At 39.3% G+C, this 18,744-nt stretch overlaps 1 non-coding gene across 1 annotated transcript; it reads left to right on the plus strand.

Annotated features, from left to right (window-relative positions):
* The first annotated feature begins 17,452 nt into the window (after nucleotides 1-17,452).
* Nucleotides 17,453-17,560, plus strand: LOC135274046 (U6 spliceosomal RNA). The gene has a single exon (XR_010341862.1). It is a non-coding gene; the product is annotated as a U6 spliceosomal RNA (small nuclear RNA).
* Nucleotides 17,561-18,744: the final 1,184 nt, after the last annotated feature.

The following is an 18,744-nucleotide window of genomic DNA, read 5'->3' on the forward strand; positions in this document are numbered from 1 at the left end:
AATATTGGCCTATGGCATTCTTGTTCAATAATGTATGTCTGCCAATGCTGCATTCATAAAATTAGAAAGACAGGATTTGCTCCCACTCTACTTTCTAGAAGAGTTGTCTAGGACTAGAATTCTTCCTTCCTCAAATAGAATTCATTAATCCGGAATTTCTTCATGTCTCGTAAGAAGCAGAGATGGATCTTGCTTTTTTTCCCAGTCTGAGATGCTCCACCATTTATTTAGACTGTTTATGTTCCATGCCTTCTGTCCATGTATATTCTATGCAATTATTCCTATCCTTTGGGTTTAAGTCCACAATCTTGCTATTTGTTTTCCATTTTTGTCTTTTGCTTTTGTTCTTCTGTTTTTTTGTGGGTTTTTTTTTTTTTTTGCCTCTTTTTTTGGGGTGGGGGAGTGATACTCGAATACAATCATATCTTTTATGTCCTCTATTAACTTCTCAGCAATATCTCTTTCATTATTTTTTCATAGTTGCTCTAGGGCTAACGATCTGTACTTAACTTCCAGTATCTAGATGGATTAATGTTTCCACTTCACACCTGACATTTTCCTCTTCTGCTGCTTTCACTTTCCACTGTGCTCTTCACACCTCCCACTTATCACTTTTCAAATGTAATAACTAAAAAGCAGTAAAATTATATGTACACAACCCCTTTCTCTAGTGCTATTGTGCCACTTTTTATTTCTACACCATAATAAATTCTACTTTATAATGTTAATATTTTTGTTGTAAAATTGTTTTTATATATAATATCTTCATTGTAAACAGTTATTATTTATAGAAATTATTAGCAGCAAAATGCATAGTCTTTTGTGTGTAACTGCTTCTTTTCAATTTTTGTTGCTTCCTATATATCCAAATTTCCTTCTGATACCATTTTTCAACTTTAAGAATATTTTGAATTTCTTCCATTGCAAGACTGCTAGTAGCAAATTCTCTCAGTTTTATTTATCAAATGCCTTTATTAACCCTTCATTTTTAGATGATGCTTTTAGTATGTATAGAATTCTGGGTTGGCTGACCCTTCCACCACCCAAGCACATTAAGGATGTCATTCCATTGTACCCTCGCCTGCTCTCTTCCTGATAAGAAGTTATTGGTCATTCTCATCTTTGCTTTTCTGTACATAATGTGACTTTTTTTCACTGGATACTTGCAATATCTTCTCTTTCTCTTAGGTTTTCAGTAGGTTGACTGTAATGCACTTTGAAGCAGTTTTCACTGTATTCATCTAGGAGTTCATTAAGCTTCTTATATCTGTAAGCCAATGTTTCTCATCACATTTTGTAACTTTTCAGTTATTGTATTTCAAGCATTTTTGTATCATTATTGATCTAGTCTTCTTATAGAAATCCTATTTACACACATCAGACAATATTATATTGACTCACATACCCCTGAGGCTCTGTTGATAGTTTTTTTTCCTACCTTTATTTTATCTCTTCTTTAGATTAGATTATTTCTTTAGATTTTTGAGTCAAGTTTGATTGCTCCTTTTTCTCTACCTTCAATCTGCTGATCTGACCATTCAATAAATTTTTCCTGCAATGAATTCCAAAATGTGTATTTTGTTATTTGTCATAGTTTCCATTTCTCTGTGGTGATTTCTGAATGCCTTACTCATTAATATAATATTTTATTTAATTCCTTAAACAAATTTCTTTATGTTCTTCCAGCACTTTATAGTAGCTGCTTTACTGTGTGTGTGTGTGTGTGTGTGTGTGTGTGTGTTTCTGCACACCCTTCTTAAATATAATTTAAAGACCATCTTGTGGTCAATCTCTATTGACTTTTTTCCACCATGACTAGTTTTCTCTACATTCAGCAATTTTTGATTTCCTACTAGACATTGTTGTGTTGGCTTTTGTTCTAGTAAGTAGTTTGGCTACTTGCTGTTCAAACTGCAACTGAGAAGGTTTTCTTATGTCTTACTATGGAAGATCTGTTGAAAGTCAGATCTGTTTTCATGTCTTCTTTAACTTGGCAAGATTCAACTTCCAAACACTGTCTCTTTTTCAGAATCTTGTTAAAGTTTGTTTTCAGACTTTGTTAAAGAGATATAAAGTAAAACTTACTAAAAATTTAATCTTTTCCTATAAGGGATATTAGTCCATTCTCACACTGCTAAAAAGACATACCTGAGACTGGGTAATTTATAAAGGAAAGAGGTTTAATGGACTCACAGTTCCGTATGTCTGGGGAGGCCTCACAATCATGGTGGAAGGCAAAGGAGGAGCAAAGGCACATCTTACATGTTGGCAGGCGAGAGAGCAAGTGCGGGGGAATTGCCCTTTATAAAACCATCAGTTCTCATGAAATTTATTCAGTATCGTGAGAACAGCACAGGAAAAACCTGCCCCTATGATTCAATTACCTCCTACTGGGTCCCTCCCATGACACATGGGGATTATGGGAGCTACAATTCAAGGTGAGATGGAGGTGGGGAGGTGGACACAGCTAAACCATATCATAAGGGAAAGCCTAAAGATGTCTCAGATGGATATCTCCAACATCCCTGAGCAGTGCTTGAGCTCTAATATCTGTTCCATTCTCCATCCTATAGCAGCTACATCTTCTACATCTCTCATTAAACTTGTACAGCCTGGCTCCTTATCCAGGACTCATGGGTACTCATGGGGAAACCTCTGCCCAGCTCTCTATCCTCTAGTCCATGTCTATTAAATTCCAGCACCTTTGGTTTTCTCAAACCCTAATATTTGCCTCCTCTGATAGGCGATGCTACTGTTCTTTGCTTGGACTCCAGCTCATTACACAGTCATCAGAAAACTCCCGCCAGGCAGAAACCTGAGGCCATGATGGTGATTACTTAATGAATTACCCTTCTTTCCCGGTAACTTCCATACTGTTTTCAATAATGGTTGCACCATTTTACATCCCTGCTAGCAGCAAACAAGGCTTTCAGTACTCCACATGGCTTACCAACATTTTTTTAATTAAGTGAGCATTTTAACTATGTCCATTGTATCTTTCCCCTCCATTGCTTAAAACTGTTTGGTGATTTCCTTCTGTGTTTAGCAAAAGAACTTGCCATTGACTATCAGGTCATGGCCAAACCCCTATCTGCCACTCTAGATATGAGATTTTATGAGGCTTCCTAGAACCTGGAAACTTTTTACCTCAGAATATTTGCACTGCTAGATTTTTGGATTTCAACTTCCTCAATTTTTCATACAACTATTACAATTAAAACTGAAATCTGGCCAGGCGTGGTGGCTTATGCCTGTAATCTGAGTACTTTGGGAGGCTGAGGCATGTGTATCGCTAGGTCACAAGTTCAAGACCAGACTGGTCAACATGGTGAAAGCACATCTCTACTAAAAAATACAAAAATTAGCTGGGCGTGGTGGCTCGTGCCTGTAATCCCAACTACTTGGGAGGCTGAGGAAAGAGAATTGCTTGAACCGGGACCCTGGAGGCAGAGGTTGCAGTGAGCCAAGATCATGCCACTGCACTCCAGCCTGGGCTACAGAGCAAGACTCCATCTCAAAAAAAAAACAAACAAAAAAAACTTTGAAATCTGATACAGGGTAAGATGATGGCAATGTTATTGAATATTTATCTGGAAGTGGAACTCAATGTTATTGAGGTCAAAAATAAGAGTTGTAAATATTAGAAAGAAGGAATCATGCTAACAAATATTAATTTACAGTGGGATTAACTGACCCCCCTTGTCATAGCAAAATAGGTTAATAATTAAGATTCTATGCTCTGAAGTTAATTCTTCGGTTAAAATCTTGGTGTGCCACTTTCTTGCCCTGCCACATCAGTAACTAAATCACTCCAAGACTCAACGGCAATAAAATGTGTAATTTACTTTGCTAAGGGCTTAGCAACCAAGTAGGAACTTAGTAAATGTGAACTATTATCTTTTTGAATAATGTTTCCAGGATAAGCTTTTATTTTGCGTATTAGAAGAAAACATTAAAAACAAATATGCCAAAACAAAGAATGAAGACTGAACAATCTTAAAATTTAGTCTTGTCTGCTATAATCCTGTCTGCTGCAATCTACTCTCTTCCTTGTGTGTTCTGTTTCCATCAGGGCTTCACTTTTCAATAGCACTGATTATGGGGGAGTAATGATGGAGGAGAAAACTGAGGCATAGCGAGGAGAAGGGCTTGTTAGTGTTAACCTGCAGTCACTGGAAGAGCTCTGATCTGAAACTGGGTCTGTTCTATGCTGTTCCCTCTGCCAAGTGGCCTGTGAACTAGGGGAGGGTGTTGCCCTTGACTCTCTCCTTATCCTCAGTACCTGTGTGATCTGAAAGACCAAAATAGACACTGCTTTATCAACTAAGACAGGCCCTGAGGTTATGAAAACAAAAGTTACCCATGGATCGAGCATTCAGGGCCAGACTGGGATGGCAAATTTCTTAATTCCTATGACTGCAAGAAAAAAATCACACCCTTGCAAAACTCCCCAACAATAGGAGCTATCAGGCTGATTTACAACCCAGGCCGCTACACCTCTGATTAGACAGAGCACCAGCCTTACAAACATTCTTTTCTGATAAGCAATTGCAGAACTTAAGCCAGCTTCAGTAGCTTATAGATGCTGCATGCAAATTGTCTTTGAGTCTTATAATTCACTCTTTTTTTTTTTTGTAAAGAGCCAAATTCCACCCCATTTCAATGCTAAAATCCTGCCCTAAAGTGAACATGGGATGTATGTTACATACAGGTTTACCTGTTTTGCATGCACTTGGCTTCTCTCATAAATATGTATCGCTTTCTCCACAGTCTGCTGAATATGTATGATACTGGCCCTCTGAGCCATAAAACCCAAACTATCCTTCCCCTCTTCAAAGAGAAAGCAGCTTTAGTACCAGCCAAAGATTCTCTTCTCGGTCTGCAAACTGCTATTGCCAATAAAGCTCTCCTTTCTACTACACATCCTGGTGGTCTTGTGAATGACACCTAGTTCCTTCCTAGTATCTTCTCCTCAGTATCTAGATTGTGACCTAGAAAGGAGAGACGGATGCACAGGAAGAAAGGAGGGAGGAAGGACAATGGGAAGACATTTTTACAGACCTATTCAGTCATGTTACTAGTGTGATTGTATTGAATTCTTTGTCTTTTCTTCCTCAGTGGCAATTCTTAAAATAACCTAAACCTATGATCCATGAAAGTGAGAAAGAAATGAAATCAGATGTAATCTGATTTTCCCCAGACTCCCTTTTCTATTGTCTCTGAGGCAACTGAGAACAACTGAGAGACTGTTCCATGTAGGGGAAATGAAGTATGCTCTGTCAGATGCAACTTGTGTAGCTTTGGAACTGGCCTGTGTTTAAAGCAAGTATCAACAAAGTTTCTGGGAAGCATTTAGTCTCAGATCTTCTCTCCAGCTCCAACATCAGGACCTCTGTGTTGCTTTGTCCCCCTCTTCTTCACCACGGGTATCCCATGCCACTGTAGAAAGACTTCTATCAGAGAGAATGTGCCAAGTAATTAGCAGAAGTCTTTGAGTACCCAGAAATGACAATGTTAGACTGAATTGTTTAAATAAATTAGAGCATGGGTAAAAACCTGAGTTCATAACAACAGAGACTCTCAAGAAGGTGCTTAGAAGAAACCAGTCACAAGGCTTTGCTGTGGTGGGATGGGGTCAGCCAGCGCTCTGTTTTACTGAGGTCAAAGTGTGAGTTTATGTGTGTGTGCCTACAAATATGTGAGGTGTGTGTGTTTGGGTGTCAGGTAGTGTGTGTGTGAGCATTTGGGGTGAGAAACAAGAAAAGGAATATACAAGCAGAAGATGCTAAATCTTTCCCTCCCTTTGTCTTCCACATTCTATGAGTCGTTCTAGAATATGCTAGAATGGGAACTGTCAGAGGGGAAGCACATGTTGACTGTTACTGTCATTAATTGAGGCTTGTACTCAGTTGTGCTGGGAAAGAAAGCTCTGGCTTGAAAGACTGACAATCCCTCAGATAAAACACTCCACAACTGCTGGTATTCAGCTACTAGTGAGCCACCAGTGATAGAAGAAACAATGAAGAAGATGAATTAAGAGCCCCATGGGCATTGAATTGGTCAAATGGGTGTTTTCTGAGATGGGAAACAGTTTGGACAAGCAGAGAGTGGCAGAAAGAAGAGGGTTCCTGGGCATTGAACATAAGCCACATGTGCTCATGGTGGGGAATAGACAGACAGGGAAGTGGAGGGCAGGTGGGCTCCCAGACCTTCTCATCCAGGGGGCTGCTGAAGGAGGCACAGGTAGGAAGAGGGTAGGGAAATGGGAGATGGAGTATACAGGGACTTCATATGGTTTCACACTTGTAGATTTTAGACTCATTCTGCAAGGTGGAGCATTTCTTCTTTAAACCTTTATGGCACAGTGACAGATGTTTCAGAAATACACTTTCACTTAATTCTTTCCAGAACCCTGGATGGCAAGTATTATTATTCCCATTTTACAAATAAAAGAACAGAGAAGTTTGAAGGAGGTTAAGAAATGTGTCTATGGTGTAAACCTGTAAACCTTTTTTTTTTCTTTTTGCTTGTATCACATCGCCTCTGTCTGGAAAAGCTTTCCTGTTGCTAATCTGCTTGCCACATAAAGCAACCCCATCCTGGACCTTGGTTTCTCAGTCTATGAAGAATGGATACTGATTTGGTGGGAGGAGTTTGTAAGAGTCCATCTTGCTCCGAAGTTCTAGGCATCCCAGGTGGGGACAAAGGGGGAAGACTCAGTTAGCATGTTTCACTGAAACATACAAATTGATGTTCATTCTTGCATTCCACAAATACGGATTTGTGGTTTTTCTGTGTGCCAGAACGTGGTCATTTGAGTGCAGAAATTGTCCACTCAGATTTCAGCTATGTTGGTAACTGTGTGAGCATGTGTAATTTTCTTAGTGTTTTCTGAGCTTCAGTTTCTTAATCAGGTAAATAGGGATAATTGTACTGACTTAAAACAGCTGTATCAAGAATCAAGTGAAATGAACTTTCCATTCTTTTGTAAAAAGGAAACAACAATCCTTCCCTCCTAATGACTAATCTCCATGAATCTGTCAGTCTGTTGTTAATGAGGGGCAATGGGAGCAGTTCTCCTTCACCCTCTGAAGGTACACTGAAAAATAAATTGAGAAAAGGCATATTAATAAGAGAAAAGGCATACAAATTTATTAACTTGTACAGTGGGGAATCACAGAGTAATCACCCAAAAAAGCCAGTGTAGTATGAAAGTTTCTTCATAAAAGAGGGAACAGATGGAAAATATAGACAATTCTTTTGAGGAGCAGTCAATCATTGGAAAGAATGAATGGACCCAGGTAGTGGGAATCAGACATTACTGGAAGGTGAGAGGTGGAGCTGTACAGGAACAAAGATTGTTTTATTTTGCACATAAAGTCCTCCAAGCAATCTCTTGGAGCTGCTCTCAGAAAAGCAGATGACGTCTGGGTGTGGTGATGACTTACAGTCTCTTCTCTTCTCAGGTGGTTGATCTTTCCTGGTCATTTGATGAGATTCTTAGGGAGGAAGTCTTAAGACAATTGCATTACTTTTGGAAAAGAAGTGTTGTTAACCACGTAAGGAAATTCCAGATTTACTCCCTTCCAAGTGCTTCAGGAAAAAGGCTGAGAGAGACAGGGAGGTGTGAAAAGGGTCAGAGAGAAACCATGGTTCTGAAGTTTATATCTGAGCCCTTTCAATTATCAAAAGCACTCAGAATACCCAAGCACTATATTTTGGGGAATTGTTTTGTGCACCCTAACATTAACATAAAAAGGGTCCTATCCTGGTGGGTTCTGCTGGCCGAGTTCTCTGCAAAGTAAAAAAGGATATATCAATGTCTGCTAACCCTTGTATCTCTGAGAGAGATGGGCAGTTCCTGTAGATGCACTCCCAGTGAGATCTGATCACTGAGAGCTTATTCAGAATCCAGAATCACTTTTGAGTTACCGGGCAATGCTCATGTACTCTGAAGGTTGGTGACTGATAGGAGAGTGCCAGATTGGCAGACATACAGAATAGTAATGTTCAGAATGCCCACATACTTTCCCTTGAAGGAGGATGCCAGACCAATGACATCATACCTTCCTGTGCCACTAGGAGCCTAACACCACCAGCTGAGTGAATCAGAAATAGTCACTTAGAGTCACTAATAGGTAGCAACCTCCACCCACATTCTGCCACAGGTCAGGGATGCAGAGCTCTGTCCAGTGTCAAAGAAAAATATGATTGCCTTTGGAAGAGGCAAGAAAATGTCCTATTCCTGACTCCAGAGGGGCCATCCTCTCTACACTTAGAACATCTGAGTTTAAAGAAAGTAGCTTTGTGAGTGGAGGGAAGTTGAAGAAAGGCTTTCTCCAGAAGTTTCAGTGCTTCCTCTGAGATAAACATGAAGAAAAAGGGGGATGGGCCAGAAACCAAAGCTGCGGGGGTAACTCAGCAGGATGTGTCAGCTATGAGACCCAGAGAACAATATGTACAAGGCCTGTGGAAACAAGCCTTTACCAAGACTGCTGGAAAGTCCTACAGAACCTCTCTCCACACTCTAAGAAGACTACTGTCCCCCTAGCCATGACTGGGGTTAGGAGGGCTCAGGCTGTGGTGAGGGTACATAATGGTGACTGCTGAGTAACAGAGCTGTTATGTGACCAGCAGGCTCATCTGCTCAGTGTGCAATAACAGATCAGTACACTGAAACAGCAGGAGTTACAGCAGAGAAAGAGTTTCATAATCACTGGGCAGCCAAATGAAAAGACAGGAAGAACCTCAAATCTACCTCCCTGAGGGGTCCTGGACCAGGGTTTTAAACACCTGGCAATTGATTTTACTCATTTTACGAGGATGGTTTTAGAACTAACTAACTGGGCATATGTAGTTTCTCACTGAATTTCACACTAATGTTGAGAAGAGGTGGTAAGGCTTCAAAGTCAGAGACTGACCTGGAATAAGGCACTCTGTAGGTACTGAGTAAATATTCCTTGAATGGAAAAATGGGATTATTCTTCATTAGGATTCAGGCTTAGACAGTTGCCAGGTAGTGTTTTACTCCAGTGGCCACAAGCTGAGTTGGCATGTGCTTATGTCAGGTCTCAATAAGCCTGGGGGTGAGTCTAGGTTGTGACCAAGATCCAGGCTTAGTGTAGGATCTGGGCTCTGTCTGAACTAAGTCTGAGATCAAACTGAGAGATTATCAGATTTGTGCTTTAGGATCTTCCTCTCACCACTTGGAGTCTGTCCTCTGGATTTGTGGCTCATCTTTTTCCCCATGCCTCCTCCTCGCTCATTTCAGATTTGGAATCTGTATCACTGTACCTAAGTCTCCTAAATGCTTCTCCTTTATTGCAGACCATGGGCTCTGTGGGGTCCTCAGTAATATGCCCCGACTCATGCTCAATACAAGACTCTGCACAAAAATAGCAACACCAGGATAATACAGGAGGCATCCAGGTGATACAGGTCACGGAATCTTGAATAGGCCATGGTATTCACATGTAAAGACACATGACTTTGAACAACAACAAAACTGAACCTGGGGGTGTGGAAGCACCCACAATTAAATCACAGGCAATTGAATTTCAGTTAAGCTTAACTGCAATTAAGTTGTCAGACTAGCAAAATGGACCAAAAAGGCAATATTGAGTGAGTCTTTTTCCCAGTCTCCTTCTGCACATGTCCTGGTGGTCTACAAGGATGGAGGGTGCAAGAGGAGGTGTCAGGAGTGGGCTTCCCACAGCATGATCCACTTCTCTCTTGAATCATTTTCATTTTCTTTACCAAAGACACACAAAGAGAATTCAAATTTGCCGTGACCCAAATGTGTAACATACGGTGCAATTAGTAAGAGTGCATTAGGAACCAAATTGGTCCTCCACTGCCACGTTTCTGATAATGAGAGGAAGGAAAGACTAGGAAAACAATTGCAAAGCAAATAGCTGAGACACGGTGCTAGCTTCCCTGAGGAGGAAGGCTCTCAGGATGGGCTCAGGCTCCAGATCCGGGGACACTTCTTGGAGAAAAACAAATTCCTTTCTAGAAAACAATATTTCTGAAAATAAACTTGGCAATATGGAACAAACATGTTAAAAATGCCTAAGACCATTGCTCCACTAAGTTCACTCCTAGGGGTTTATTTTAAGGCAGTAATAAAAAAATTTAAACTGAGATTTATTTCAACATTGATCATGACAATGAAAACTTAGAAAAAACTTGAACAAACAGTGATATGGGAACAGTTAAGGAAATTATAATGGGGATAAACAATGGAAAATTATATCACCATCAAAAATTAGGCATACAGAGAATTCTTAATAACCCAAGGTGATGCTTCTGACAGAATGTTAAACCAATCACAGCACATAAATCTAAAAGCGCAGCATCATCTCCACTGTTTTATCTACCAGTTGATGTCTCTTCTAGCTTAAAAACTCACTGTAAATACATAACAGTGGTAAATAGTGGTTATTGCTAGATGTTGAGCTCTTGAATGAGTTAAACAGTGTTTTTGTTAGTTCATATATCTTGCAAATGATTTCCAAACGGTATGCAATGCTTTGATAATCTGAGGGAAAAAAAAATTGCATCCTTTGAAATAAAATACATCTCTTCCTCAGCTTCATATTTCTCCCAAACTAAGTAAAGCTGCCTTTGAGACCAAGGGCCCTGGACTTTTTTTCTATAAGCAATGCTTTCCTTAGCTCCCAGAAAGAAGAATTCTGACACTCCACAATGCAGATTCTTGGAGGTTCTCCAGGCCCTAGCTCAGGGATCATGCTTTGCCTTTAAACGTCAGCTCACCTGTCCATTCAAAGCAGTTGCTTGCAGGATGGTCAGAACCAGCAAGGTGAGGATCAGGTGGCAAAAATGTCTCTTTTGAAAGTGTTTTTTAAATCTCAAAATAGGAACTGAAGAAATTAGAGTTGCAACCAAGATCTCCTAATGCCTTGTTACACAGTCTGTGGTCCCTGAGCCCTCAGCATCAGCCTCAGCCAGGAGCTTGTTTGATATGCAAATGTGTGGGCCTCACCCAGACCTACTGAATTGGAGTCTGCATTTAACAAAATCTGCAGGTGATTCATAAACACATTTTTATGGTTTGGGAAATGCTGTTCTATGTTAGGTTTGCAGCAATCTGGTATAATATAACAACACAAGATGATGAGGCAGGGCACTTAAATCATTGGTCCTGGCTCTATAATAGAAAAACTAAATGACCTTGAAATGCTGGATGCCCTTGCCTGAGCCATCTATGTGCATATCTAGATTTTAGTTTCCACATCTAAAATGTGGGATTAATAAAATTTCTCCATGATAGGGTTTGAATGAATCAAATTTAGTGGCGTAAATAACCTCCAGGGTGGTACCTGGAACAGAAGAAGAATTAAATGATTTCTGTCATCAGTAGCATGGTTATACATGGCAGTTGTAAGGATCAAATGAGAAAATGAATACGCAAACCTTCTACAGATTTAAGAGAGCCTTACAGTGTTGTGAGGAGAAATTATTTTACAGATGTTAGGGATCATTCTTATCCAGAAAGCCAACTGTGAAAGAATAGTTGGGAAAAGGAGAGTGAAAATATAGGCTTTCTTGGGAGAGTTTTGATTCCATGGGCTTGATCTCACAGAGAGAATCTGTAGATGTAGGGTAAACGGTAGAATTTTTACAAACGTACAGCTTCCTTCATTATTCTCAGTTCCCTCCCACTCAGAGGGGAGAAAAAATGACTCCTAATAAGTTAGGAGAGTTTAGGGAAGTTTTAGAGCACCTGCCCTCTCACTCCCCCAGGCACTATAATCAGACAATCCCTCACCCCTGAGGCTGCTGGTGAGTAATCTTTGCAAATTTTTTCCCATTGTCAGATGTTAGGAAGCTCTCCCTTTATGCCCTTGAACCAGGAGGAAGGAAAGCCTGCGCTTCACACAAGCTGTGTCAGCTGTCAAGCAAAGCGGCCAAATGTCCTGGATAGGGAAATGGATAAAAGTTTTCAGAAATGGCTCAAATTACCTTGGCCTTGAACAAAAGCAGCAGGAAGCTGTCCTAGGGAAGGGAGTGGAGTTTGAAAGGTACAGAACAGACTAGGCCCAAGTTGGGGAAAGTGGATGTAAAGCTTTACGTGAAAGGAGCAGAAATAGAAACCTATGGAAAATAACCAGTATTCTTCCTTTAGACTTGGTTCTGGACCACATACACAAAATCCCAAATTCATATAATGAAAGTCCTAGTGAAGAGAATAAAATAAAGCAAATTGACTCTACTGAACTTAGTCCTTATATCTCAAATTCCTGGTGATGCCACAGGGATTGCTTTTCTAGAACAGTCACTAAACAAGATCTGATTTGATTTTGTTCAGTGCTGCACCCAACGGATGCTTTAAATGTGCATCTTGCCCGATCAATTCCCGACGTCAGACTTCTATGACATCAGGCTGTCTATGTCTTCCTCTCTACTTAGTGACCATGTTGAAAATGGCTTTGCAAAATTATGACTGAAACAGTGAAAGAGATCTAACCTAACTAGCTCCATCTTGCTTCTAACCTTTAAGCTGTCCTTGTTCATTCCTGGGCATAGGCTGAACTAACTTTGGGAGGAACTTAGTTTATAGTTTAAAACAAAGATGGTAACACCTCTTTCCCAAAACAAGCATTCTTCTTGCCTGGGGGACTAGACTGCCTTTATAGAACTAACAAATTAGGCATGAGATGAAAAATTATGGTTTTAAGAGTCATACAGCTGGAGGCTACAAGATTCTGAGCCTCCCTAAACTGCTTCTAAGATCAGTACTTAGTCCCTGCACTTGATGGACCAGCTGGCACCACCCAGATGGATAAAATGGCTCATCCTGATCTTGTAGCCCCTACTCAGGAACCGACTCAGCGCAAGAGGACAGCTTCCTGGACAACATGGTGAAACCCCATCTCTACCAAAAACACAGAAACTAGCTGGGCATGGTGGCGCATGCCTGTGGTCCCATTTACTCGGAGACTGAGGCAGAAGAATCACTTGAACTGGGAGGTGGAGTTTTCAGTGAGCAGAGATCCTGCCACTGCATTCCGGCCTGGTGACAGAGCAAGACTCCATCTAAAAATAAAATTTAAAAAAAAGGACAGCTTCAATTCCCTATGATTTCATCTCCTACCTGACCAGTCAGTACTCCTGGCTCATGGATTTACCCCAACCACCAAGTTGTCCTTAAAAACTCTGATACCAGAATGCTCAGGGAGACCGATTTGAGTAATAATAAAACTCTGCTCTCCCACACAGCCGGCTGTGTGTGAATTACGCTTTATTGCAATCCCCTTCTTGACAAAATTGTCACTGTTAGGGAGTGGGCAAGGTGAACCCATTGGGCAGTTACAATATTTTTTCCTAGCCTCCCTCATATCCCTGACTTCTTTTTCTCTGATTCTTTTTATTTGATCTTCCTCATGCTAACCTGGTGTCTACTGGAGTTCCATTACTTGAGGTCAGGAAAGGAAGATGAATGTGTTAAAGGAGCAGAGTGGAATTGGGAGTGGTGTGGAGTAGGAAAAACTGAACCTTATATGTTCTGCTAAAAAGGTTTCCGGTTTCTTTTTCTGAAATCATTGTCCAGGCCAAATTTATCCACTTCCAATGTCTGGTCACTGTGCTGTCCAAATGTCCACCGCCAGTGTTTGAGTCAAGATCCTGCCTGTCTCAAAAAGGAAGCCATGTTTGGATTTCTGCCAAGGTCAGTGAGGTCCTAAGGGGCCAGCAGTTTCAGCAGGACCTGAAATGCAGTCATTTGTTTGACCCTTCTCCACATTTTTGGCCCTTGGGCTGGACTATTTCAAGTCCCATCCAGACTTCATCTTGACCTCAGCTGGGTCTCCCGGGCTTCCTGGCAATGTCTGAGGATCATGGAAAAACCTAGTCCCAAAGTCACATGCATGAACCATGTGTGGCAGAGGTCTGCACTTCTTCCTGTCACATCTTGTGGCCTGTCTCTCATTTTGGGCCAGCCACAGTGGTTAGCTTCATGCAAGCCTAGCCTCACCCTACAGCGACAATGCCCAACTTCAAGCAGGAGCTGGCATCTGTCAGCTTTGCTCCTCTGCCAGGACCTTGTTGGGCTCCATGGTTATCTGCCCAGCCCTTGTGTGAGCACAGCCAGAAGCACCCAGGAATTAGATGGACCTTTCTGTCTCTATCTTATGCTTTGTTCTCACACATCAGTCAGCCATGTCCGAGCTTCCCAATCTGTCCCTTAGAATATCACACTCAACAGCATATGCTTTGTCCTTCACTTCTTCCCTATCCACCTGGATGATTCCTATTTATTTTTCACAATTCCACTCATGCTTTGGCTCCTTTGAAGAGCCTTACATCATTCCCCTACCCACTTCTATCTCTGTTAGGTCCTTTCTCTGTGTTTACATTTCTTCTCTGAATCTTGCCAACATAGAAGTATTTATTTTTTCCTCATAATTGTAGAGAAGAAAACATAATTTATTTCTTTTAAAGTTCTAGTTTTGGTTACCATATACTAGTCAGAATTTTAATTCTTAACTTTGATTCATAGTGAAAATCTAAGCAGTAAATAATTTTCAACTCACTCACATACTAACAATTTATGAATATATATTTTATAATTCTAAAAACATAAGCTTTCTAATTGAACCATTTTTCAGTGGAACAGGACATATTTACTAATAGATCAGGTATCTTTTGTTTCTTTGAAATAAGAAGTCAATAGTATATAAGCTTACACTCATATTTAGTAATATCTTAGCAATATATTTTATTTTGAAATTAGATATTTAATGAATATCAAATATTTAATTTAGCTTAGCAAAACTCAAAAGGTACTTACTAAAAAGATTTGAGAAACTTTTAAAAGTTAACATGAAAAATTATGATTATTATTAAAATTGTACATATAAACTTTTATTTCAATATATTTTATTTATTTAATTTTAACAATTATGTTTGGAAAATTTTATGAGACTTTAGGCAACTCTGATCATCATCTCAAGTTAAATTTTCTATTAACCACTTTTGTTTTATTGTATGTTAGATTAGGCAAGTATTATAAAAGCAAGAACTTGAAAGCTAAATATATGTATATTTTGCTGATAAACTCAGAAGACATCGTAATTTTTATTAAACCAACAGTATTAAATTAGTCTTACTTACCAAATGATTTACTCAAGTCACATGAACTGGAAAAATATTTGGGCTTATTTATTTAATTTAGGAGCACTCATTTATCTTTAAGTTAATTTGGTATCATGTAGACAAACACAAACATATGTATAGACATATACATACATGTAGACACAATACACCACCTACAAATGTACACATGCATGTATATAAAAGCCAAAGAAGTCACAGAGTTCAGTGTTAAAAAAGAAAAAATAGAGCTTTACAGCTGACGTGAACCTATCTATCCACAACTCTTGGGGTTCCATGAGGAAAAACAGAGGTTCCTCCTCAAAAGAGGAGTCTGTGGTGCCTTTTCTGTTTTCCTCCAGGGATCCCAGGGCTATTAGAAATCTTTTTTAGTTACACAATGCTGCAATCTTTCCTCTTGCACACTGTGGGTGGCAAGAGGAAAGAAGGACAGACAGACGTGAATGAAAGAACAAGTCTTAGAGGCAAAAATTTTATCACCAAGAGGAGAAACAGACAGAAGGAGTGCATATAGTTAGCAGGGGTTTAAGAAGAGAGGAATTCAGTTGACTGAGAAGCTATCATAGAGAAGAGAGGTCTTAAAAATACATGCATACACATAGAGCCTAAATATCAGCTTTTAATTAAGGTGACTTTTGACTATAGAGCTCTTAGAATTTTTTAATGAAATTTTAGCTGGGCAAATACCAAACATTCCTGTTCCTTGTCTTTTCCTTTCTTAAATTTACACAAAAGAAAGAGTCTTGGAGGTAGGGTATATTTGTTTATTAGAAGTCTAGTGTAATCACTGTTTAAAGCTGTTTGTCTTTAAAATGTTTTAATAAACTATTTCATTTTTCTAAGCATATGGTTCCATTTAGCTTAGGAGATAAAGCTAAAAAAAAAACAAACAAAAAAGTTCCTATTATGCTCTAAATGTAAGTCAAAATTTAAATCAAAGGTATACCTTGATTGTTTAAAATGAATAATTTTTATAAATGTATCTCTCCTGAGCTAAAGTTACCCTCTGAGGAAAGAATTTTGTGGTTAGTTCAAAGCACTTTAACTCTGTTTCAAATCCTAATCTCAGTTGGAATGCTGCTTAGCTAATTCCCTAGATGTTCACGTTTCAAAGTCACAGTTAAGATTTACATCTAAACACTATGAAGGATAACCGTCCCCCACACCAAAAAAAATCTTCTAGACACAAAAGTCCCAATTCCAAAGTAAACCTCTTTTAACTGTGACTTAAAATCAGGAAGTCTTTTTATGGTTTATAACCAGGCACAAAAATTACATCCCCAAAGAGGGTGCAAAAATGCAATCCCCTTCAAGATTTGAAGTTTTTCCAAAGATGGCCTAAGAAATAAAGACTTTTATTATTAACAAGGCAATGAAGGTTGAGACTATTAAGACAAATTCCTGAGAGCCAGCACATTTAGACAAACAGACATTTTGGGGCTAGTGGAACTCCCAGTTGGCTACCTGTCATAAGCCAGACAATTTATACCCTCGAGGTGGCACAGACCACAGAATAAATTTGCTGCTTACAAAGCCAAGCTTCCCAAGAAGTAAAACAGGATGAAAGAAGAATCATATTGTAATCCTCCTGTGACAAACCACGCAGAAAGACAGACAAGGAAAACAAAGATCATCCTTGTTAAACTAAAGACCAATAACCAAATAGATACTTAAACAAATCTACAAGAGTCACAGATTCAAAGAACTAATTTTATTATTATTTGTAAATGTTTTCCTCCTGTCAATCTGAACCTGGAAAGGGAGGGATGAGGAAAACTTTTTACCATCTTTCTTGGCCAGGTACCACAGATAGAAGCCTGGGAGAAACTGAACTTGGTGAGAATCTTACCCTTTTCTGCTGCATCTTCCAGTTCTCCCAGGATTTTACCTGTAGGTCCTGGAACAGGCAGGATGCCTCTGTTGGCCTCACCTTGGGTGCCAAATTGTAAAGGAGGAAACGTAATTTCTGTTCTTTCCTTTTTTAGATTCTTAGACACTGTTGAGACACTCTCCTGAAAACAAAAGTCAGATTAAACAAGTGAGAAAAACAAGCAGAAGTTCATTAACACGTGCTATACCCATCACGCAGGAAAGGTCTCAGTTCAAAAGTATTTCTCAAGGCAGTGGCTTAGGGTCCTTGCTTAAATAATATTTTAACAAAAAGCCATAAATCCTATATAGTGACAAGACAAAAAAGAAAACATCATCAGGCTTCCAAAAGGCGGGAAAATATGGGAAGGTAGATTGATGGGGAGAGTAAAATCTGCTCCTAGATCCTCTGGTGTTCCTGTCTATGGGATCTGTCTCTGAGCGTGTTATGCTCTCTTTGGCAGCACATGCACTAAAGTTGAAACAATACAGAGAAGATTAGCATGGCCCCTGTGCAAGGATGACACAAAATTAAAAAGCAATAGAAAAAAAGTCTAGTTTAAATTTTTAAAACATGTACATTTAAAAAAAAAAAAAGAAATTGTGTTGTAAAAGGAGCCTGTCCTTAGGTGGGAAAAGGAGAGAGGAGGGGGAGAGTCTGCTCCTGTGTTTTAAGCTTTAACTTTAATTGAAATCCCCTGTATGTTAGAGAGGAATGTTTTGGTTATAATTCCTCTTTCTCTCTCACATGTATTGGAGGCTCTGTAAAGGATGGAAGACGTGTCAATCACCTCTGTGTTTGCATTCATAGTGTATGACAAACAACTGGCACTAAGTAAATATTTGTTGAATGAGTAAGTGAACACATGAATGTGTGGTTTGCAGTATGCTCAGTTATCCTGCTGGCACCAAATATAACCTTTCGCATAAGACCAGTATCAAAATTGGTAAATATTTTGTGGGAATTTATGTGCCACATAGAAATCATTTAATAAATGCTAAACCCTTATTTGAACTACAAAAAGAAATAAAATCACTCAAGAGGGTGAGGGAAATGAATATAAATTTAACAAACCTCACCATAGGGTTTTAATTATTTAATGATTTAATGAGTCCGAGAAGGGGTGAGTGCATGACTGATTGCTTCATGGAACCCATGGGGTTATGAGAAAGGACTGGAGTTAGCTAGAGACCAATACTCTTAATTCGAGAAATACTTAGGGGGTGTCTACTTAATGCCAGGTGAAGTATATAGTAAGATTGGGCTTATAAGATGAATAGCTCAGTATTCACCAAGCTGTAATTACTTTGGAAAGTAAAAGAATGTTTACCTAGTTTGAATAAATTTTAACACTTTAAATAGTATCCTGAAGGTAAAATTTGAATTTAGAGCATTTGGAGATCCTAGCAATGTATGTTCCCTAGTTCCACCTTAGGTTTTGATTGACAACACGCTACTTCCACCTAATGTCTCTCTGGATCAATTGAATCCTAAGTCTAACCATTAAGGATAATTATGAAAACTAATTATTAGGATCAATATCAATTTTGTTCATGTACATAGGAGGAGGGGGTATCAAAGCACTTAGGAATCTTTTAGTCAAAATCTTGAATTTGTTGCAGCCTGGTCTGAGCTCTAAGCCCTAAGGTCACTGTGACAAAGATAGAATTGCTCTTGCTCTAATGTTGATTTTGTTACTTTTCTTCAACATCAGCAGTCCAATTCTGCAGATGTCTGGA

This window comes from Aotus nancymaae, unplaced genomic scaffold, assembly GCF_030222135.1.
Source record: "Aotus nancymaae isolate 86718 unplaced genomic scaffold, 86718_ANA_hifiasm-v0.15.2.pri h1tg000010l, whole genome shotgun sequence".
In the NCBI taxonomy this organism is placed as follows: domain Eukaryota; kingdom Metazoa; phylum Chordata; class Mammalia; order Primates; family Aotidae; genus Aotus; species Aotus nancymaae.